The sequence below is a fragment of the Lutra lutra genome, chromosome 12 (genome assembly GCF_902655055.1).
Source record: "Lutra lutra chromosome 12, mLutLut1.2, whole genome shotgun sequence".
Lineage (NCBI taxonomy): Eukaryota > Metazoa > Chordata > Mammalia > Carnivora > Mustelidae > Lutra > Lutra lutra.
In genome coordinates, this window is record NC_062289.1 from 27,747,357 (window position 1) to 27,770,689 (window position 23,333).

General features: G+C 55.4%; 1 protein-coding gene and 1 long non-coding RNA gene across 2 annotated transcripts in view; both read right to left on the minus strand.

Moving 5' to 3' along the window:
* ARK2C (arkadia (RNF111) C-terminal like ring finger ubiquitin ligase 2C) overlaps positions 1 to 23,333 on the minus strand; it is a 98,526-nt gene that overhangs the window by 67,793 nt on the left and 7,400 nt on the right. The gene's annotated exons all lie outside the window — the stretch shown is intronic.
* On the minus strand, positions 5,921 to 7,937 carry LOC125082713 (uncharacterized). Its single transcript, XR_007122051.1, has 3 exons — positions 7,912 to 7,937; positions 6,833 to 6,898; positions 5,921 to 6,269 (listed from the first exon to the last, which is right to left on the minus strand). It is a non-coding gene; the product is annotated as an uncharacterized LOC125082713 (long non-coding RNA).

Here is a 23,333-nt window from a genome sequence, read left to right on the forward strand (position 1 = left end):
AAGCATTATCTCTTAATTAGACCCCAATTTGGGCTCTTCCCCCATTGTTTGTTCACGGGGTGTGACATTTCCTTTGCAAATGATTGCAACCTCCCTCGGGCTGACCACCTTGCTTTACCCCTTGCCTGCAGTCATTCCTGTTCCTTGCTCACACCCTACACTCTTGGGACAATCTAGCCAAGAAGTTAGAGATCCCATTACTGGATGAGGATGTAGAAGCCCAGAAGTGAAGTGAGATGCCCAAGGTCATGACGTGGGAAGGTACCTGGCCAGATTTCAAAGCCAGGACACTCAAGGCAAAAGCCAGCATTCTTGTGAAGAAATAACTCCATGTGTTTACTTAGCAGAGAAAAGTCTCAAGACTTTTCGAGACAGACATCGATCCCCGCAGAACAGAACCCCTGGACCGTTGACCCTATGTGACCTTGAGTCAGGGGTGTGGGGTGGGTAATGCAGACGGGACTAGACTTTCTGAAGAGCTCACCTGGGAGCCTCAAGGCCAGGGCTGAGGTCACCTGTCATCTAGGCTCCTGCTGTCCCAGCCCCTCTCCTCTGCCCCAGGGCTGGTTCCAAAGAGCAACTCTCCTCCTGTCCTCTCCTCCAGGCAGAAAGCTTCCTGGAGAGGACATGGCAGGAGAAGCAGGGGAAGGTGATGATAACATAGGGCTATCTGGGAGAACCAGAGACTCACAGAGTAGTGGACGCAAGGAGGGTCCCAGAGACCGCCAACTCACTGGCCCTTCTCTTGGGACAGAGACAGAAAGAGATACCTGGAGCCTGGCAGGAACACAGCTGGGACCAAAGGGCCCAGCACTCCTGAATCTGGGACACAGCTCTTTTCCAGCACCTAAACCGCCCTGAAGTTCCAGGAAACATGGCCCATCCATCGGCTGCCTGCCGTGGCCTCTGGCTTGCAGCCTGGAGGGGAGGAGCTCAGATGAATCCACTGGACCTGGTTCCTCCAGTTTCTAACTCCCAGGGCTGTGTGGTTCTCAGCAAAGTCCACCCCAATCAACACACAGGGACAAGTGGTCGGAAGGAGCCTAAGGACAACCATGTAAAAGAAGACTCCACAGTGTCTCCAGCCCTGGTTTTGGGCGCTTCTGAAGAAAACAAAATCCACTTGCAAACCGGTCCTAAAATCCAGATGGAGGAGGGCTGCTTGCGATGCGGGGTGAGGATGACCTGAGATCACATGCCCAGGAGGTCAGCTCACCTCTCCGTGAGGCAGGCACCGCTAAGGGTCCTGGAAGGCCACACAAAATGAGGCACTCTGGTCACCTCAGAGAGCGTGCTCCATGTCCTCGCAGCTCTTACTCCGATGTTTGTTAGAACGCACTGAAACCCACCTGGGGTAACTCTTGAGGATGTTTTGGTCCAAGCAAACTTCTGGTCGGGAAGGAAGCACGTGGGTAGGAGGTGAGGAGAAAAGAACCCAGAAGACCTTTTGTCTTTAGGAAAGAGGTTCCAGGGAGCAGAGCCCAGGCCTCAGGGCCTCTGAGAGGTGAGTCTGGAGGTCATGCTCTCACTGGTGGCACCCACCACAGTCTTGGGTGGCACCCAAGACAAAGAGGCAAGTTCCCTGTCCTCAAGGAGCTCGCAGCCTGGATGGAGAGACACGGCCAGCTGCCTAGGATCGTGACAGTCCTCCATCTTCCCATAAGCCCCCCACTCTGGGCTGCGGCTTGACCACCTGCTCTCGTCCCCTCCCCTGCACCCACGACAGGGCTGCACTCAGAGTAGGTATCGACCAGCAGAGGGGTGGGGATGGGGGGTGTGCTGGGGTGAGGAGGGGACCCAGCGACCAAAGGGTGAGTCCTGACTCGAGGGTGCACCAAGATGAGAAGCAGGGACAGACTCCACTTCGGGGCCAGCATAGCCCCGCGCAAGCCGAGCTTTGCAAACCACCTCAGCCCCAGCTGGACACGGACGAATGAAGAGCGCTCAGCTTCAGAGCCAGGTTCGAAGCCCCGAGAAGGAGGGATTTTCTTGGCTGACAGCACGGCAAAGCCACATTTGTTCAGACCCCTCTGACTTAGCATGAGTTATGCTTCCCCTTGCTTGGCTCAGCTCGTATTTACTGAGCATTTACTGTGTGTCAGGCCTGGACAGGGCCCTGGGGACCCAGCAGGGAAGGAATCGGACAAAGCCTGTGCCCTCGTGAGCTTCCACGCTGGCGGCCTGGGCCCATTCCACACGAGAGCTCTGGGGTCTGGCTGGCTCCTCGCCACCACCTTGGCCTTAGTCCCCCCCCCACTGAGGCTTGGCCTCCACCTGTGCCAAGTGGAGGGCTGGGCGAAGACACCTCCAAGAGCCTTTCAGCATGAGGATGCTGGGTTACTGTCATTTGAAGGAAAGGGCCAGAGGGGGACTGCTGGGAAGAAAACCTTGTCACGCACTTCAAACACCCCCACTTAAAACACCCCTACCTTAGGACGGTGAGCAGAGCTCCTCCTTGTCTGTTCACCAGAACAAGTTCCCAGAGCCCTGTTGGCCAAGGCTGAGTTCGCCTGAGTCTGTAAGTCACAGAGCTCCGAGGCCTTCACAGGTTCAAGTGAGGGAGGTATGGCTGTGCCCCCGTCTGCTTGGGGGGCTTCTGTGGAGCTCCTCAGAGTTCTGAAGACGAGGATGTGAGTCACGAGGAGGACACCCAGGATGGAATTGCAGGCATGGCTAATGAGGGGGCCAAAGTCCTGGAGCCGGTGGGACCTCTCCCAACAATGCATCCCCACCCGCCTCCCACCCCTCCCCAGGCGACCCACCTATATGCCCAGCATCTTGTCAAAAGTCTGTTATCCCTTTTAGGAGCACCCTGAGGGACTCTCCCAGCTGACTCTAAGACAACAAACTCAGGTTTAAGGAATCTGGGGTAGAAATCAACTTTCTCGAAACTCCTTGAAGGGAATCATGGTGTCCTCAAGAATCCATCCTGTGGGCCTACTGGGGCCCACTTCATGGCCTGGTGGAGAAAAGACTGGCCTCGGAGGGAAGCCACTGCCTCCAATCCCTTGTCACCATGGACCTGTTCCCAAACCCAGGGCCTGGGGCCTCCCCCCGAACCCCCACCATTTCTGAGTAGGGATGGGGCAGGAGGGGAATGCCTTTGGCAGGCCAACCACAGCTGGATCTGAGTTCCATTTTGCTCGTGCTCTGTAAATGCTCTGAAATCCTTCTGGGACATAAGTGAGCTATTATCTTCAATGCTGCCCTATTTCTTCATGTCTTTAAGTGGGGAAATGGGCCATGAAGCAGATAAGAGACTCAGGGAAATTTGAGCTGAAAAGCATCTTGGAGATCTGTCCCCTCCCCCCAACCACTGCTTGCAAGCCCAGGAGACTAGGGTCCAAGGATAGTCAAGAGGGTTGTTCTCCCAGGAGCCCGCAGAGGTGGGGCTGGAGGCCTTCAGGGTCTGCTAGCTCATGTGTGGGTGGGGGACAGGCCTTCACACCAAGACCACTACCCCATGCTAACTGAGGCAGGCCCTTTCCTGGAGAGTCGGCCCCACTGCCCCTCTCCTTCCATAATCGTGTCTACTTAATAACCACATGGAACATAACATCAACAGGGATCAACAGGGCTGACCAAAATGGGCATTACAGACCTTGACAGGGTCCAGAGGAAAAGCTGGAGGGCCACTGGCTGGACACAGGGGAGGGAGCCCCACTTTCACTGCCTTTTGGGTATTAGGTCATGTGCCTGTGATGCCCAGTCAAATATTAATAAGGATATATGCATATATATATTATATATATATGTAATAATGATTTCCATATCATAATGTGCAATTACTATTTTTTGTGTTTTAGAAGGGCAAGTTTATAAAGATTGAGGTAAATTTCTGCCTTGGAACTATGGTGTACACCGGAAACATTGTTGTCAACTCCACTTCAATTAAATATAGATAAATCAAAAAATAAAATATCTCCCGCCTGGAGCCGGGGCTCTCAGAAGGTCAAGAATCAAGCACTTAATCCAACTGGACTGCAGGCAGTGGGCTGGTAACAGTGGTGACACTTGACAATGGGTGTGGGGAAAAGGTGCTCACACCCCGGCTTTGCCAGCCCGCAGTGTGGTTCTCTGGCAAATCGCTGTTCGCTGAGCGGCCCATCTCCCATCTCCCATCAGCTGCTCACTGAGGGGCTAGCTGGAGTCTTCAAATTTTTCTGTTCACCGAGACCTTCCTTTAAATGCCGGTCCCATGAAAGCGCCCTTTGAAAGCCAGTAGGAAGTCTCTGGCTGGGGTGCTGAGTCCAGCCCCTGGGTTCCTCCCCCTTCCACAGCACTGCGGTCCCCATGGGTCCCCGAGAGCAGCTTGAACACCCCCCAGGCTGGACGGCCCTCCTCTCCCTCCCGGCGCAGGGTCCTGAGAGCAGCCTGACCCTCCAGTGCCTGAATGCTGGCAGCAGCCCAGACAGTTTTCTTCATCCCAACTCACGTGCCTGCCAAGGGCAGTCCTAGGGGCTGGGAGGGGTTCTCCCGAAGCCCCCATCTCCTGGCCCCCAGGGAAGCACTGATAACTTCCTCAGTTTGGGGTCCTTTGCCAGGTGCTACCTGGCACTTTGACCCACAAAGAGAAGAGAGCAGGGCAAGGCTGGAAAGCAGGGATTTGCCATGGAAACGTTTGAGAATAGGACACAGGCAATCTGGGTTTCCAGGTTTGTTTGTAAACGAGGTGATAGAATGTCAAATGCGTTTTCTTAGGAACGCTGGGTTCCCAGGTTAGCCCACAGAAGCAGTAGGGCGGCTATGCCAGTTGGGTCTGACTACCCATTGGAGTCTGCTGTCTGACAGAACTCCCTGTGGTCCTCCCTGGCCGGCCACAAATTCATTATCCCTCCTCCCAACCTAGCCACAGGAGTGAAGACCTCCAGCACCCTCAGCATCCCAGCAGAGTGAGGGCTCCAAGGAGGAGGGGAGCACAGACCTTGAATGGACCACACTGGCGGGACGAGGTAGCTCCGTTTGGGGGAGTGAAGTGGAAGCCTCCCAGTGAAGCCCGTGCCCAGACTCGTGACGGATGTCGTCTTATTCCGGGTCCAGAGTGCCCTCATCAACCGACTTCGGTGGAGGCCATGACTGATCTCCCAATATCCATCTTTCTCCTTCGACAGTAACAGAACGCCCCATTTTCAGCTGGCCATGGCTATGTGGAATAAAGACTGTTTCCCAACCTCCCTTGAAGCTAAATATAATTCAGCGACTACAAGCTCCCCAACAGGATTTATATGGAAATGGTACATGGGATTTCTAGGAAATGCCTTAATTTTGATAAGGCATCCTCACCTCTTCCTCCTTCGTATTTGCTGGAATGAAAACACAAGGGCTGGAGCTTTGGCAGTCATTTTGGGTCACAAGTGACTTTGGGAATGGAAGTCACGAATGGCAGAGCAATTAGCAGAAGGAGCCTGATTCCCTGACAGTTTGGAGCACCACACCAGCCTTGGATTGCTCCCTCCAGACTTCTATACAGGTGAGAGAAATAATCTGGATTTTAAACCAAAGAAAATGCCAACCAATACAATGATATTTCAGGTGGAGTCCGTGGGGCCTCTGGCCTCAGTTCTGGCATCCCCTTTGCTCTCTATGCTCCAACCATATCAGACCACGTCTAGGAAAGGCCATAAGCTCTAATCTCCAAGGTGCCATTCCCTTTGCTGAGGACTCTCCTCCCATTCTTTGTCTGACTGACTCCTCCTCATCGGTCCACTCCCGTCTTATGTGCCACCTCCTGGGAAGGGGTTTACCTGACCCCAGCACCAGCTGAAATCCATCCCAGCAGACTGTCCATACCTTCTGCAGGCAGCGAGTAGCCTGCCTTGCCCATCCCGAACCCCCTGGGCCTGGGAGAGGGCTCAGGTTGTCAGACTGAATCAAAGTGCCCGATTCTAGCTTTGGGACAGCTGGTCACACTGCATTCTCATGTTAGCTTTGTGAAGTGAACACTGCTCTCTCCGCCTTCCAGGGAGGACCAGTGAGGCCTGGGCAGGGGAGGTACCTCACCCAAGCTTCACCGCTGCTCAGCAGCAGTGGTGGGACTGGAGCCCGGTCCTCCTGACACACTGGTTGCGTGAAGGGCTTTTGGGGGTGGGGGCTTGGGGGTCGTCTGCGTCTCTGCAGGGACAAGATCTGAGATGTCACTGTCAGGAGTCTCTCTTCTCGCTGTGGTCTTTTTTTAATCAAAAGAATATTTCTTGAGTACATCCTCCGAGCGAATCCTTTTCTAGACACCGGGGAACAAGGTGGGTGTCATCCCACCTGCAGTTTTCTCCCTGAGCGCATGAAAAGGGAAAAGATGGAAAAAGGAGCTGGTTGTGTGGGCATAAGGCAAGGAAGGGATGGTCCGGCGTGTTTGGAGCCTGTCACCGAGGCCCAGAGGCTCTGGGCTTTGGGGAAACGTGCTAGCTGCTAGCTCATCCCAGGAGCCCAAGGGACATTCACTTCTCCTCTGTCTGCAGACACCATATCTCAAGGCCAGAGCCAGCAGTTGGGAAAGGTCACAGAGGACACCCCCGGAACCCCCCTCACTGCGTTCAAGCGGGGAGCAAACTGGTGACCCACAGGATATACCGCAGGCTTCGTAACTACCATGGCCTCATTTTCCGGGACTCACAGTTCTAGAAGGCGGCTCTGAGGAGGTCCTTGGCGCCTCTCTCCTGTGGCTGTGTGTGCTCTGTGCATTCCCGTCTCTGGGCTGTCTTTCACTCGTCCACTTGCTCATGCTCCACCTTCCTCCCCACATACCTGGAGCCTCCCCCACCATCCCGCCCTTCCCCTTCCTGAAGCCTGCCCTGCCCCGTCCACCCCACCCAGGCCCCCTTCCTGTAATCCTCACCGCCCTCTTGGGCTGGGTCACTCCGGGGCCTGCATGTTTTATCCTTGTTGTGGGTTGAGTTGTGTCCTGCCAAAAAGATATATTGACATTGAAGCCCCCCACCCCCGCGCCTATGCCTTATTCGGATATAGGGTCTTTGCTGACATGCCCAAGCTCAAATGCAGTCACACAGATAGAGAGCCGTCCCTCACCCAGAGACTGGTGTCCGTATAAGAAGGCCTTGTGTAGCCATAGAGACACACAGGGAGAAGACCACGTGATGACAGAGGCAGAGATTAGAGGGAGGTGCCTACAAGCCAAGGACAGCCGGCCACCAGCAGAAGAGAGAAGCAGCACAGAAGGGTCATTTTCAGAGCCTTCAGAGGGAGCACAGCCTGTCAACAACTTCATTCCAGACTCTTAGCTTCCAGAACTGTGACAAAAGGGATCTCTATGGTTTTAAGCCACTCACTTAGCCTTAGGACAAGCCTAAGGCAGCCAGTACAATCCTTATCAAGACTGATGCCCTGTGTCCCTAAGCAGAAGGTGACTCTGAAACATCAGGAGGAGTCTTGCTCCCCTTTATACCCAGACGTAGGGAAAGAGGTGAGTGGAGCCTGAGGGTTGCAGGAAAAGCCCCTGGCGTCCTGGACGGGACACCAGGAAATCCTTGCTCATCAGCCACCATGTCCTCCAGCACAGCCCCGCCAAATGAGGTCATCCCTGCCGTGCTCCCTCCCGACACCCCATCGGGTCATCCTGGCCCTTGTCCCTTCTCACTATGATGTGCATATTTGTGGGTCATCTGTTTCTCCCTGTCACTCAACTAGACCTTGTGCTCCCAGAAGGTACGACAGAGGGTTCTGTTCAACACAGCGTGCTCTGTCAAGGGCCACCCTTGCTGCCTAACCCAGAAGGAGAATTAACAACCGTCAGCCCTGGGGAGAGGGCTGTGGGGCAGGAAAGGAGCATGCTCTCAGCAACGAGTCTTCCCTATGGCTCACATTTTCCCAGGTGCAAGTGTGTGTCTCTCTTCTTTAATGACAAAACAACTCATTTGCATGTAAAAGTCACAGATCCGTAAAAATACAGATTCCTACCTCAGAAAGGTATCTGTGCGGTTAGGCCTGGGAATATGGATTGGGGCCAGCTCTCCAGGTAACCCTAATGACAGAGCCCGTTGTCCCTACCCGAGGCCACAACTGCAGCTCATAACGTTGCCCTCCACCCCCAGCCAGGGCTCCACCGGGCTCCGGAAGAAGCCTCCCCAGTCTTTGGGGTCTCGGGCTCCCCTGAGTGTAAAGCCTAGGTCACCACACCACAAGCAGATTTGACCAAGATCTCGAATGGAGGCCGGGAGTTACGGGAGTTACGAGGACAAGAGGTGGCGCCATGAGGGGAGCAGTAGGGGAGAGGAGCACTACTTCCATGGGGAGCGGCCTGGGGACGCGGGGTCCAGGAAGGGGCACCAAGACTCCGGGCACCCACTCTTCTCTCAACCGCCTCTGTCTTGGGCTTGATTCATGGGCGTCCTTGGCGGTATGTGAGTCCTCCCTTATGTGCACACACGTGTGCAGGCACACACCTGGCCTGTCCTGAGCAGATGGACAGACCCATGGTGCCCCCACCTCCTCCCTACCTCCCCCTCCTGCAGCCTTGCCACCAGTCCTGAAGTTCTCGGGCAAAAAAATACCAGACAGAAGGCAGAGGAGGAGGGAGAGGAGACTCCCTGAACCTATTTGGTCATTAATTAGTATGTGGCTCTGAGCAAGTCTGTTTGCCTCTCTGGGCCTCAGCTTCCTCACAGGTAGAAGGGGACAGTGAGCCCAGCACTGAGAAAGACCCTGAATGCCATGCTGGGTGCCACCCTGGCCAGTCAGCACCCCTGCCCTGAGGGGTGAGGGCAGGAGAGGCAGCCATCTGGCTCAGGGCTCGAGAACCCCCTGGACTCAGGGATGTGACCGAGACATAGAGGGCAGCATAGCAGAGTGGTGACAGCTCAGACTCTGCGGTTCCCTGCCTGCGTCTGAGTCCAGCTCAGCCTCTACAAGCTGTGTGGGCTTTGGTTACCTCTCTGTGCCTCAGCTTCCCCGTCTGTAAACCAGGGATAATGACGGGATTTACCTCCCAGGGATGGTAGGAGGACGGAGTGAGGCCGTGCTCAGAGTGCCCAGTAAGGGGGACCCTCCAGCCTGTCCAGGAGGCAGGAAGCAGCCAGACTCAGCTGTGCTCACAAGGGAGACAAGATTCAGCCTCTAACAGCCTCCGGAGCTCTCTCGCTGCCCTCCGTGCTGGGCTTGGTGGCATCACACTGACCACAGAGCTTTTCCCTGGTGTGGACCTAAAGCAAGCACCCCTGCCTCTCCCGGCACCGCTGCCCCAGCACCCCGACCACTCCCCCACCCCCATGTCCTGAGCTATTCTGCCCCCTAGCACGCTGCTGACCTTCTTACTTATTCGCCGTTGGGGAGCCCCCGCTAGAGCGTCAGCTCAGTGAAGCCGGGCTGGAGGGTTCTGGCTCACTGCTGCACCCTTGGTGCCTAGAACACGCCTGGGATGGGGTCAGCCGCTCAGTCAACATGTGGGAATGAGTGAGTGAATGAATGAATGAAAGGAACGGAGATAAGGCCATCTCTTTGGTCTCTGATAGGACAAGCCTCTACAAGTTCCTGGCACAGAGTAGGGGCTTAATAAATATTTCAGTAATAAATCAAGGGGGCAATGAGGGTGGAATGGCAGAAGCTTGGACCTTCCCTGAGCCAAACTCATCCTGGTCTAGGGCCAAGCGCCATGGGAACCCTGCCAAGGAATGGCGCATGGCCTTGGCCCGACAGCCCCATCGCATGGCCGTACCTCCACGGTGCTGCCCACCACGGAGGCCCTTCACCATCAACTTTATCATCATCATCCTCACCATCATCATCATCAACATCCAATCAGATCCCCCACGTGGCGGGGCCATCCTGGGTACTTTGGTGCTGGGGTCCCAAAAGCATCATGGGCCATGCAAGGCTTTGGCTCACATGCGTGCAGCTGGGATTAGGGAAGGTCCTGAGGGGGCAGGTGAGTTCACAAGGAGTAGAGACAAGGAGGGGAGCTGCCAGGAGCCCAGGCAGACACTGAATTCAGGGATGGCGAGGCCAGGCAAGGGACCTCCCAGGCACTGGGAGACAGTGGCTGGGGGAGGAATGGGAGGCGTCAGCATCCTTGAAGGCTCGTCTTACTATCCAGAAGATTGGCAGTCCTCTGATGGGCACAGGAAGGGGGCTTGGACAGCTGGTTTGAAGAGAGAGGGAATGTGAAGGAAGTTCACATTTTTCCTAGAATATTAGCTCTGGGCAGGTCTGTCCTTTCCAGAGCCTTTTAGACAACAAGTATGCCCCGTGGTCCTCACCAGCCCCTGAAGAGTGCAGCAGAAGATAATGCACCTCCCTCAGACCAGCAAAGAACCCAAGGACCCAGAATTGTTACCAAGGCTGGTCCTCATCCAAGGGGTCCCAGGAATTTTGTCTCCCAACTTGCTGACTTTCGGCCTTCCCCAATGTGCTCATCCCCCTCAGTCCTGGGGTGAGAGGGATCATGAAATGTTAAAAACAAAACGAAGGGGGATGTCTATGTTGAGAAAGGAACGTAGATGCTATTAATCACAAACTGGACACTGATGTTTGCCCCTGAGGGTTCCACAGACTGATCTGTAGCCCCCAAAACTGCGTGGAAAACGCTGCCAAATTTCGTCAGTTCTAGGAGACCATCAACTTGGTGAACCATCCCTTTATCAACCATGAAAAGATTTTTAAAAGGCAATTAAACTAGCACACGTGGGCATTGATCAGCTGCACTCCAGTGTCAGAGATGTGAAATGCACAAGTATGCGTGCCGCTCAGAAGCCTACTGACGCTGACAAAGGCAGTACGTTGTGTGAACAGCCTAAAGTGTGGGGCAGAGACCCCAGGAAGAGTCTAACCAATGATGGAGACTCTTGTCAAGATTTCTCCTGTTTCTCCTGTTTGTGAATAGCACGGTTAGATCTCGGTGCCAACGCATTCTGACCACGCTTCTTCTTCTTCCCATCCTGTGCCTTGTGCCCCCAAGAAACCTCATCTTTACTGTCTCGATGGACAGAAACCCTCGAACCTGAATAGCCCCTCACTGGTCACAAACTGTGTTGGGACCCTGGGAGGCAGGTCCCATGGTGCCCCCTCTCGTCCTTCGGCACACACCCGTGAGCCTCAGAGCTAGTAGCCGAGCCCAAACCCCCAATCCCTGACCCTGCAATGCCCCCTCCCCATCGTGGCTGCTCCCCCAAGAGATTGTCCTCCAAACACCGCTCCACAGGGGTCTCTGCTAATGGGTGTGCCTCTCCCTGGGTCTTCCCCAGACGGGTGACCACAACATGGAAAGAGACAGAATAATTCATCATTGGGGACAGAAGGCAGAGGAGAGGAAAGAGAATTGGGGAACCCAGAGGCTTGTGGCTCCTGCCCTCCTGATTCAGTAGCAAGAACAGAGACCGAGAGGCGGGTCCAGGTCTTCACCCTGGCCCTTGGCCCTTGGCCAAGCACCTGCCTCTCCCTGGGCTCTGTTTCCTATAAGATGGGGGGTGGGGTGATGAGCCAAGTATCTCTGGGTCCCTTCCAGCCCTGCCATTCCAGGCTTCCAGTGAAAACCAGGAAGCTAAGTCTTGACAGACAGGAAGACAGAATCACCTGGGGTACAGACAGGCCACCCACCAGGAGCCCCGGGAACCATGTTCCCAACCCTCAACGTGGAAAGTCTGTGTCTAGTTACCGCTTCTGAGGCACACCCCACTTCCCCCAGCAGAGTCTGAGGCAGGAAGGGGAACCTGTCCTCTACACAGCCATCTCAAGCAGCTCCTAGGCCCCATCATCTCCACTCTGATTCTCAGAGTCCTTCCCCATGTCCCCCCCAACCACCTGACTAGGGAGGGGGAGGGACTTAGGGATTGGTATGTGACAACCCTTACCAGGGGCAGTGGGCTAGGGCATGGGAGCAAGCTGGCATTCACCAAGTACCCACTATTTACCAGGCACCTGTGCGGAAAGCTCTAGGGATTCCCTGTCTCTCATGAAATTTCTCCAGAGGTTAGAGCCTCACTCTCTCCCAGCAGCCTGATGTGGAGGCGGCACTCTTGACCCCCAGGCCAGCCTGCCTCTGGGGCAGCCACCATGCCCTGCCCCTGCCACAGCTCAGTGCTGCCTGAGGGCTCTCACTGAATCTCCCAACAACCCCAGGGGCCAGCCATGATTACACTGCCATTTCTCAGATGAGAAAATTGAAGCACAGAGAGGTTAAGTACCTTGACCAAGGATGCACAGCGCTTGTTGGGGGTCTACTGAATGCCACCCTCTGGACTGGGCACTTCCAGTCACCATCTCAGCCTCTGCTCTAACACCTCACTACATTCTCGTGGACAAGAGACAAAATGAGAGCTAGTCACCAGGACCACAAGAATCTGTCATTAAATGAATGAATACATCCCATCAATATGGCACAGGGGTTTGATGCCAGCGTGGAGGGTGTCTTCTCCCTTCCCACCTTGAGGCTCTGTGAAGCCAAGGTCGGGGGCTTGCTAGCCCACCCACCACACTCAGTGGAGAAGTGCACACACAGGACAATCTTTAATGAGGATCACAGCAAGGCCTAATGTACAGGTCTAAGAACCAATTGAGGCAAAGGCGACTTGCCTCCCAATATCTTTGCTCTCCTTGTATGGTAACAGAAGCCCCAAATTTGCTGGCACATGGCCTTCCAGAATGAAGACTACATTTCCCAGCCTCCTTTGCAGCCACACATGGTCACGTGGGTCTATTCTGGCCAATGGGATGAGAGTGGGTGCTGGGCAGCCTGGCCTCGTGTGCCTCCTGCCCTCTCCTTTCTTCCTCCATCCCACTGCTTGGAAAGTGGACGCGAGGGTGCACCATCCTGGACCTGCAGAGAAGGGCCGCACCCTAGGGATGGTTGGAGCAACAAGAAAGGAGGTGACTGATGCTTGACATCGAGTACCCACGGGCCATGCCTGCCCAGGACCACTAACTCCAGGCTGTTCTAGAGAGTTGCTACCTCCTTTAAACCCCCTTTATTTTGCATCGCTGCCTCCAGAGCCAAACTTACACCCTAGCGAATAAACCAGCTCCACTCGGCTAAGACAGAAACGTCTCCATAGCAGGTGTTGGCAGATTTGAGAGTTCTGGTCCCCCTGAACTAAGCTCCATAAAAGGGAGTTGTGTGCTTAGAACAGCTAATACAAACGTAGACTGGCATTAACACAAGTGTGGATTCTCGACTGGGGAGGGCTTCCGAGGGAGTCCATGCTGGCTTCCTTCCCATTTTGTGAGCTTTTATGAGTTCATCAAAGCAAGTGTCCTGGATGGGGCCTACAGCCCCCGAGGAGAAGGAAAGGAGGGTGTCTGGCCCAAAGAAATGAAGGGGTTTGGCTCAGAAGTCTCCCCAGCAGAGCCCTGCCAAAGCTGCCAAGAGCCGACGGTGGAGAAGGGAAGGCCCAGGCCTGGGAGGCAGAGGCCATAAAGCAGCCATCCTGGGACAGGCCCAGGAAATGCAAGGGGAAAGGCAAGGGGCAAGGTCACCGCCCATGGGCCACTGCCACCCATCAGAGCAAGATGAGGGTTCCTTGTGTGAGTCAGATAGGCCCTCATCCTCCATAACACATCTCCCCCGCTTACCTGCAGGGACAGGGTCTTCCAGGGTACCAGTGGAGAAAGATCTGTTGTATTCTGTTCCAGAGTCCCCCCGCCCCAGAAAATAGAGCCAGCCCTTGGAGGAATGCTGCTTAGGTCCATGGAGCATGAGGGTTCCTTGAGCACCTCGAGTTCTTACAGATCCCTACCCCAACATATGCAGTAGCCTTACTCTCTGCGGAGGGCTGCAGTGTCCGTGTGCCTCCAGCCTGCCTCCGGGTTGGGAATACTGCCTCAGGTCATAGAAAGGACAGCCATGTCCAAGCCGCATTTAAACCCAGGCCTCAGCTTCTAGGCCATGAAATCTAAAACCATTTCTTGCAACACCGCGGTTTTCTTATCTTTCAATTGGCTTTAATAAAAGATAACCCACAGATCCACGTAAGATGCCTGAGAGGTAAAGCCCATGCAGCCCTCCGAGGGACAACACTCACGAATTCACGAACTAATGCCTCTCTCCTACTCGGCAGGAGGATCTCACAATGCTGGGGGGTCCCAGGGGTGCAGAGAGACAGCCTTTGCAAACTCTTCCATTTTGCTCAAGACCCAACTTCATTCTTTGCTGGCCTTTCTCCTGTCCTTTTCTCTCCAGAAATCCAGGGAAGGAAAGCCTTTGCTTGGAGCAGGGGGAACCTTGAGGGAACCACCTTGGCCGACCCACAAACCAATACTCATCTAGGCAGGAGTGTACATTCCAGACTCTGGCATTCCCAAGCCCTACCCCGTGGCTGGGGGAATCTGCATTTTTATAAGCTCCCAGGTGATTCTTACTTGGCATAGGTGAGTTTGAAGCTCCTTGGCTGGGTGAACCCTCGGCCCTCCTCCCCCAGTGTCTCTCTCCCTGCACAAGTGGTCATGCTTCCCCACCTTGCTCCCTGGGCCTACAGACGGCCCACCTCCCGGGACATCCCTCACCCACACAGCGCCAGCTCGGGGAACTCCCAGGCCTCCGGTCTCAGCGCTGCTGTTGCCTTCCATGATTTATGACTGTGACTCCCACACACACTTCGGAGCAGGAAAACCCAGCGCACTGTTCACAAATTAAATCCAGCCCTCCTCTCCTCCCAGGTAATGGGCCCATCTGATGATAGAAGAGCTTATAAACAGCTATCATCAAATTAATCTCCATGTCAGAGAAATAATAGCAGTTGTAAATAAGGCTGAGTATGCCTGGCTTCCCGGCTTGTTAGGACACTTCATAAAACAAGGCAGTAACATTAATACTGCATGGTCTCTTTAATTCCCCCAGCCACTGGGGTGCGGAAACTGAGCACTAAATGAAGGGTCTTCCCGCAGCGGCAGGAGGTAGCTCTCCCTCAGCAGAGTAGGGCTACTGGCCACTTCCTGGCCTCATTGCTTCTTCTCCCATCTCTGCTCAAACTGTTCCCATAATCGCCACTGGGGTTCTCTGGGTTGGAGGGAACTGCCAGCCACACTCACTCTTCTCCATGCTCTTCACGTGGCCTTCCCACCTCCCTGTCCCCCCTCTCTAGCTTCCTGATGGCATGGTCCTCAGCCTTCATCCCAGCTCGAGCCCTGCCTCCTCCAGGAAGCCCTCCAGGCCACTTGACATCCAAAACGGGCTCAGGTTTGCTTTATCCATCACCAGATGGCTATAGTGGACAACGCGTCAACTCAGCTGTGCCTCCCGCATTAGCCCACGCAGACACAGCCCGTCCTGGGCCTCAGCAAGGCCCCGTGAGGAAAGCAGAGCCCCGAGGATGGGGACAACTAGGTGTCGCAAGGCCCAGCTCTGAGGCAGGTCTGGGTCCCTTAACTTGGCCAGACTGACCAAGGCATATGGAGATACCCAGGATTTGCGGCTTTATCCCGACTGAAGGTCTCCACCTCCTTTTTTGGACTATTAACTGTGCGAACTCAGTGACAGTGGGATGGGGGCCTCCTCGGGCCCAGGTGGCATGTCAGGGACAAGAAGGAGAAGAGATCCCATCTGGAGACATTCAAGCTTGCCTTTTGTCAGAGAATCCGAGCAGGTGTCACGGTTGTACCTGTGTGTGTGCGTGTGTGGGGGCGCTCGTGGTTATGTGCATTTATTTACATCTATGGGGGGGAGAGTGCTATACGCTATGATCCAGTACGGATGTTAGTGAGTGTGACTGAGTATGTGTGCTGTGTCCTAAGGGTGTAGGGATTGTGCATTACGCGGGGACTGTGCGGGGCCGAGTGTGCTGGGTCTGAGCATCTGGAGGCACTATTATGTGAACAGCAAGTGTGATGTGGATCGTGTGTCAAACGCAGCTGACGGCCAAGGGGCAAGGGGACTCACAGCCAGGCAGGGAGAAAGCCCACCCTGCGGCATTGGCACAAGGTCATAAATACAAAAAGGTAGGAGGGAAGTCTTAGGCAGAGTAAGGCTTTGGTGAAAGGCCAGTCGTTCCAGGGCCCCCTTCACTCCCTGGCCACTGGCAGAGCTGCCCCCGGGGCTGGCCAGCAAGGGTGTTGCTGGAGGGAGTGACCAGCTCACCCCTGACCTCCTGATCTCAGAGATCTCAGAGATCTCTTCAGCAGATAAAGACAGCCCTCCTACGAGGAAGCCTCAGGGCAGGGGAGGACTTGGAGATGGGCAGTCACCGGTGGATGGGCCACCTTCCACGGCCTTTCTTAGCCGCCATCTCCCTTCTGTATAAGGAGTTGCTGGGGGCCAGCCTTGAGCTCCATGACCCCAGTGCCTGGGCCGGCATCTCCCAAACAGTCTCCACGCACCAAGTTCAAGGGCCGTTTTAGGACTCGCACGTGCACACACACAGAGGTCCACGGTCACGGAGCGTGGGGACATGCTCTGGAGGCAGAACCAAAGGGCTCCTGTATAGTGCCTTCAGCATGTTCACACGCATTGGTGCTCTCCACCACAGGGGTGACGCGCCGAGTAGTTTGCTCATTGGTGGAATATGGACTCTTCTGAACAGCTCAGGGGGTCCCAGGGTCTGTGTGGATAGTATGGCAACCGCTAGCCCAGGGCCCTACTGCAAGGGTGGGCTCCAGCCCCACCCCCCACACTCACCACATCCCCCTCACCTTGTCCTCCTCTGAACCCCTCCTGCCCTCCCAGCAGGAGGTCGGAAGGTGGGGGAGGCTATTCTGCCCCCTCATGGTTTCCCAGGGAGGGGGCTGTCAACCATGTTTCCTAGGCCTTCAAGGGCAGGGCCCTGGGCTCGCCCTCAGCCCTAAGCTCAGGACATACACCTCTGGGGAGAGTGGGTGCCCCTCCTTCCCAACGAAATCCAGCCAGACAGCCTCCATGCTGATCCATGGGCAACACTGCTATGCTAACACCCAGGAGTGACAAAGCCCCAGCTCCCCCCGCAGGACGTGGTCCTCATTCCCAGACCTGTGGGGCGGGTGGCTCTCTGCTCCTCAGCCCACCCTGTGCCCCCAACACGCTGCCCCCACCCCTTCTCCTGGGCGACTGCCGGCACCCCTTAAGACTCAGCTCGGGGGCACCTCCCTCAGGCAGAGAGCGCCCAGTACCCACCTGGGACCTTCCTGCATACTGGGTCTGTTTTGGGTAGGGAAGGAGCTCAGGAAAGTGGCTGGCACAGGTGAGTGCTATGGGAGCATTTGCTGATGCTTTTGTTGTCTCTGTTCTTGTGTGTGTCTCCAGTGCCCAGGGCACATGCTCCGTGCACAGCTGTCAGACGAGCTGAACAAACCCACCATCAGATCTCTCAGCCTCATCATAACCCTGTTGGGGGCCAGTGCGGGGGCGGGGAGGGTGATCAGGACTATTCCCATTTTACAGATGAGAACACTTTGGCTCAAAGAAGTTTTTCCTCCTCCCCTTTGTTCCCCTTACCAAATTCAAAGAGCCTTCTGGAAGCAGGCAGAGGGTTCTGCATGTGGCAACTTCCTAGTAGACAGCCACATATGACAAGAGTAGCCCCATACTCTGTGCCAGGCATCAGGGTGGACACCGTCCATCCCCCTCATTCCATTCTCACTCAGCCCAGCAGATCGGATGAGCAGCCATTCTGCAGAGAACAGAACTAGTGCCCTGAAAGGGCTGCCCACTTCAGAAGGGGCCGCAAAGCCCCCAGCTCCCCTCGGGTGGCCTCACCCTCAGCAGGTGCACCCGAGGGATGGCATGTGCACCCGCTGAGGCCCTCCGGCAGCCCTGCCAGACAGGGGTGGGAGAGAGGGCAGAGAATTGCCGGGGAAATGGCCAGGGCCAGTGGAGATAGCAGGGAGGAAGGGACTGGAATGGGTGGCGTGACAGTGAAATGAGAGAACCCAATGGTCCAGAAAAGAAAAAAAAAAAAAGATGAGGATGACAGCCACAGGACTCTGAACATTCACCTCTTGGATCAGATCGGGGTTTGTGTCGGGGGTGCACGTGGGGGAGGGAAGGCAGGCCAACCTGATAGCTCCCCCAGGCCGCAGAGGTCCCCTCTCCCTCCTGGGGAGAAGCTCCAGGTCTGCCTCTTCCGGGAGACCCCCCTGGGTTTTTTCAGGTCTCCGTGACCTCTCCCCATCCCGTGTGCCAGCCCTGACCGGTTGCCTCCAGGCTGGGCCACGCTTTCTAGCCAGCATGACCATCAGCTTGGCCCTCTGTGGAGCCCAGTCTGCATTCTCCACCCACTTCAGGTGTGCTCGGGGGGTCTCTCCATCGAGGCCAGGAGCCAAAGCTCTCTGTGCTTTGGGTGCCCATCTCAGTTCTCATTAACTGCTTCCGTAGTGATGCTGAAACATGCCTGGCCCTCTCTTGCCTGGCCCTTAGGACCCCCTAGACTGTTCCAGGGTTCCAGGCCCGAACAAACAGGGTGTGTGTTCAGAGGGGACAGCAGGAGCTGGGAACCACCACTGCCGGCTAAGCACTGGGTTCCAGGTGCCTCGTACTTCATCTGTACGTTTCCCCTCACCTCCCCCCTGTGCTGACACCCACAACCATCATCTCCAGTTGTAATGATGAAGGGATGAGGCTCAGGGAGGCCCAAAGTCACCTGGCTAAGCCAGAACTAAACCCAGGATTTCTGGATGTCGACATCTGTGTACTTCTTGCTACCACTTACTGTCCCCGGTTGTCCTCAAGGGCCAGCGAGCAGAGCCTTGTCCTGCCCGGTAGCAGGCCTCAAAGTCAAGGAAGACCTCTGTTTGGGGCGATGAAAAGGTTTTCAAAGGAAAAAGTGGTGATAGTGACACAGTGTTGTGAATATACTCAGCGCCCATGAATTGTTTGGTTTACAATGGTTCAAACAGCAAATTTCATGCTCTACTCTAGCTCCCCCTTATCTGCAGGAAATACGTTCCAAGACCCCCAGTCGATGTCTGAAACCACGGATAGCACCAAGCCCTATATATAACTGTGTTTTTTTCCTACACACACATACCTGGAATAAACTGAATTTATAAATAAGAGTAAGACATTAACAATAGCTAATAATAAATTACAACAGTGGTACTAATGCACTCTAATAAAAGTTACGCAAATGTGGTCTGTGTCTCAAAATATCTCACTGTGCTGTACTCACCCTTCTTCCTGTGATGATGTGAGGTGGTACCAGGCCTGTGTGAGGACAGGAAGTGAGGTGAAGGACGCAGGGCCCTAAGATGTAGGGTTAGGCTGTCACTGACCTTCTGACCATACGCCAGAGGGAGGATCATCTGTTTCTGGACTATAGCTGACAGTGAGTAACTGAAACCCTGAACTGAAAACCTCAGAGAAGGGTGAGCCACTGTGTATAATTTACTACAGTAACAGTGAGAGTCTTTTAGAGTCCTGAGGGGAGCCCGGCTGGGTATCCGCCACAGGAAAGCCTCCCTCACATGCTTCCTCATGGGATTCATGTCCACCTCCCCACTCGGACCCTTGCTCCCAGTCCTGGCTCTCCAGGCAAGGGAAACAATATGGCAGATTGGCAGCCATATTGAAATACTATGCTTTTCTCCACCCAGTCAAACCCCACATGGTCTTCAGCCTCACCCAGTTGTGCCTTCAACAAAGCATCCCTCGACCACCCCTGTCGGAGCTGCTAGAGCTCGGGCTGCTTCCCACTAGCCTTGGGTCAAGACCCAAGAAGACCACTAGCCCCTCAGAGTCAAGAGACCCAGGTCCCAATCCTGACTGCAGTGCTCGGGAGCTTGGCTTTGCAACTCTGGCCACTGGACTGGCTTGGGTTTCCAGCTCTGTGAAGAGATCTTGCCTCACCGGGCATGCTTCATATCTTCCAGGGCAGCACCCGAATGACAGAGAGGTGTAAAACAACCAACCCCAACCACAGGGGTACAATCTGGCCTGCCCGCATGAAATACGTCATCAGAGTCCTACATTTTCACTCAAAAGTTCGTGTAACGTTTGTAACTGGTGACTTAAGAGTTCTTTGTCTAGTCTAATATAAAACCCCCTTTCCCCCCAGATCTAGTAGTAAAACTGGAAATCATGCTATGTTAATGCTGGGGCAAGGCAAGGGCCTTCTTGCCAGGAGTCAGGGATGCTCCCAGAACCAGGCCAGGACCACCCCGCCATGGTGAGCCCAAGGAAGGACTCTGCAGGTACGGACACAGATTTCGTGTGTACTCATGATGCGCAGCCCCTGCTGAGGAGTGGGGACAGAGACAACAGGGCATGTCTCTAACTTCTTCCTCCCATCTTCCCATCCTCCACGCTCCTCTCCTCCGCCTGTCTCCTGGGGGAAGCTTGGACCCTTCAGGATGTGGTGAGGACAGAATGGGAAAATGCCCCCCAGGTTCCTGTCTGGGCTCCTCACCCACCTTCTCCATCACACTCCCAGCTCACCTGACCAGGGAGGGCCGCCTGGCTGTTTTTCCCTTCACCACCTGTGACCTCTCTTCCCCTCCCCGCTTTCGCAAGCCCACTCCTCCTGGCAGGGAGAAGGCTTTCGGCTCCTCTGGCTCTGGCAGGGCCCAAGCTCCCTCCCACAGCCTCTTGCTGCCCTTCCCTCTTGGCCTGGCTCCAGCTTTGCCTCCCAGGAGGAGGGGCGCAGCCTCAGCATCCATCCCCCCAGCCGAAGAAAGTCCAGCAGGTGCCGCTCCCCAGGCCCAGCTTCCCTCCAGAGTAGCGGACCGAGCTCCCTCTTTAGGCCTGACTTCTACGTCCGGAGAGACATGGGCCCGCCAAAGGGGAGGCCAGGGCCACAGGCCACCTAACCCGGGGCTCAGGAGGAGCTCTGGTGAGCTCTGACTAAATTGAGGCCAAGGCTCTGTCCGGCTGCCTCAGCACCAAGTTGGACACACAGGCTGCTGAGCCAAGGGTGACTGGCCATGCGGGGAGCCTTGAAGAAAGGTCTGTGCACTCCGATGTTCTCCCTGTCATGCCTCACCTTCCCTAGAGCCAGATTTCTCAACTCTGCTCAGCAGGGCCTTTTCCTGGCCAGTCTATTCCCTCCCCACCTCCAGGGAATATCCTGGAGGCTGAGGGCCTTATGAGGAGGACCATCCTTTGGCTTAAGGAAGACTCCTGGTATCTCCAACCCTGAGGGCGGGAGGCAGCGGAGGAGAGGGCATTAATCCATTACCGTCACAGAGTTCAGGAGCAGGAGAATTGCTCTAGGAGAGGGAGTGGTCCCAGGAGACAGTCAGGCCCTATGCACTAGGGAGGGGAGGCATGGAGGCCCCCGCTTCTGGGGGAGCAGAGCCCCAGCAAAGCTGGCTGTGGGGGGAAGGGGGACACTCGAGAGCGCCTCCCCCGCCTCCACCCCACCCCCACACGCTTCCCTCCCACTCCCAGCCCCAGACTGGGAGCAGCAGCTGTTGCAAAGCTTCCTGCCCTTCCTTGAGACAGGTGTTGGCCGAATTCTCACTTCCTCCCAGCGGAGGGCTCCTCCACCCCCTCTCCACGTGGCAGGCCGGTGCTGAGTCAGCAGTCAGGCTTCCTCTCCTAGCTGCACCCCGCTACCTGGGGCAGTGGCTGAGCCCTGATGGGACAGGCCAACTGATGGGTGGCTTCCCAGAGCACCAGCCCCCCTGTCCGGGCTGGCATGCCCCAGTGAGATGTTCCAGGGAGAGGATGCAGTAGAGAACAAGGGGAACTTCTCACTTGGAGGGCAAACCCGGGCAGCAGAGCAGGCGCCCCCTGAGCTCAGGCCCTGGGCCAGGCCAGACTCCCTGCCTCCCACAGTGCGACCTGCTGCCCAGAGCTGCTTCTGGGCGTTAAAGAGCGCACGGCGGCTGCCCCTGTGGAAAGTCAAAGAAGCAATGGAAGGTGCCTCTCATCTAGGGGAAACCCCAGTGTTTTCAAGCAGGAAGGGGCCATGAGGCCGTTAGCTCCCTTGGCAGATAGCAAGTGAGTGCGCAGAGCCAGTGGCCGGTCACTGGGGCAGGGCAGGACTGTGAGCCCCAGCTGTTCTCACCCCACCCAGCACACCCGCCACATGGCCTTTCTGAGAAATGCCACTCACTATTGCTACCATTGCCTTAGGCTGGCTTCTCTCTCTGTTTCCTACCCATCACCTCATGGAACAAGTCCTATAAGACAGACACCATGGTCCATCCTCCCCACTTGACTGCTGGGCCAACTGAGACCCAGGGGAGAACATTGACTTGCCCAAGATCACAGAAGTCTGTGGCAGAACAAAGACCAGCACCCAGCTCTCAACAGTTTCTGCAAACCTTCTTCCTTCCCCAATCCCCCTCTGACCTGCCCCCCCTTCCAGCTGTTCGGGCCTATTGATGGGAGGGGCTGAGGGGGGCAGAAAGACTTCAGAGCTGTCAGCTCCAGCCCCAGACCTCTCCTCCCTGGTGGCCCCCAGCACCCCTGTAACCCAGGGCCACGGGAATGCCTCCCATGCCACCGAGCCCTGGCGCCGAGCCACAGCTCACGGGGAATACGGTGCAGCCAGTAACAGGGATGCTTGTCAAAACAACATAGGGAGGCATGGAAAGGCTGTGACACGTTACATTTAAAAAAAAAAAAAAAAAAAAGGAGACTACAGGGTTGGTCATTACTGTGTTTGCAGCTTGACGAAAAATATACACATGTATGCGCAGAAATGTGGGAGGAACTTCACTGGCATGATCTCAGACAGGGGGACACCTCAGAGATTTATTTCCCCCCCTTTGGTCTATTTTCTAAATCTTCCAAAATGTCATTCTAGTCCTTCCATGAGGGAACCTAGACGGAAGTTGTTGAGCGCCCAAGCTCCTCTCCCTCACATGCGCAGGGCCAACCTTTTCACCTTTTCTTCAAACCCATGAGGCCATGACCCTGACACTTGCCTGCCTTGGAGTCTGTCTTCTCTAGAAGGGTGAGACTGGATGAAAATCATTCAGACTGAGATATCGGGGCACAGCGGGGCACAGCACCCAGGATGTCCACGTCACAAGAGAGGCTATGGAGAGAACGGCCTCCTGACTAAAGATGGCGTGTGTACAACCGGATAAGGGTTTTCCAAGACTAGAGAGAGAGGTTTTTGAGGAGTTGTCATGGAAACATGAAGAATTTTTATTGAAGTGAATTTCCTAACCCCACCGGCTACTTACTAGAAGTCTTTAATCCCAAGACAGGGCCATGGTCTCCTTCCTTCTGTCACTCTTGGTATCTCAAACTCACTGAACTCATCTCTCCCTGAAACTGACTGGTGCTCCCATCTTCCCGGTTTGTCTTCATGGTCTTACACACTCCCCCACACCCTGAGACCTCCCTGCCCTTCAGCTTCTCCGCCAGACTTGGTTCTGCTCACTTCTTATGGTAAGGCCTCTCATGAGAACAGCCCTTGCCATTACCCAGACCTCTGCTGTAGACTTCCATCACCCCTGGAAGCATGTCGTGGCCTCCTCCCTGGCCTGAGCCCCTAGGCTCCCCACTCTGTCATCAGCGCCACCATGAGCTGTTG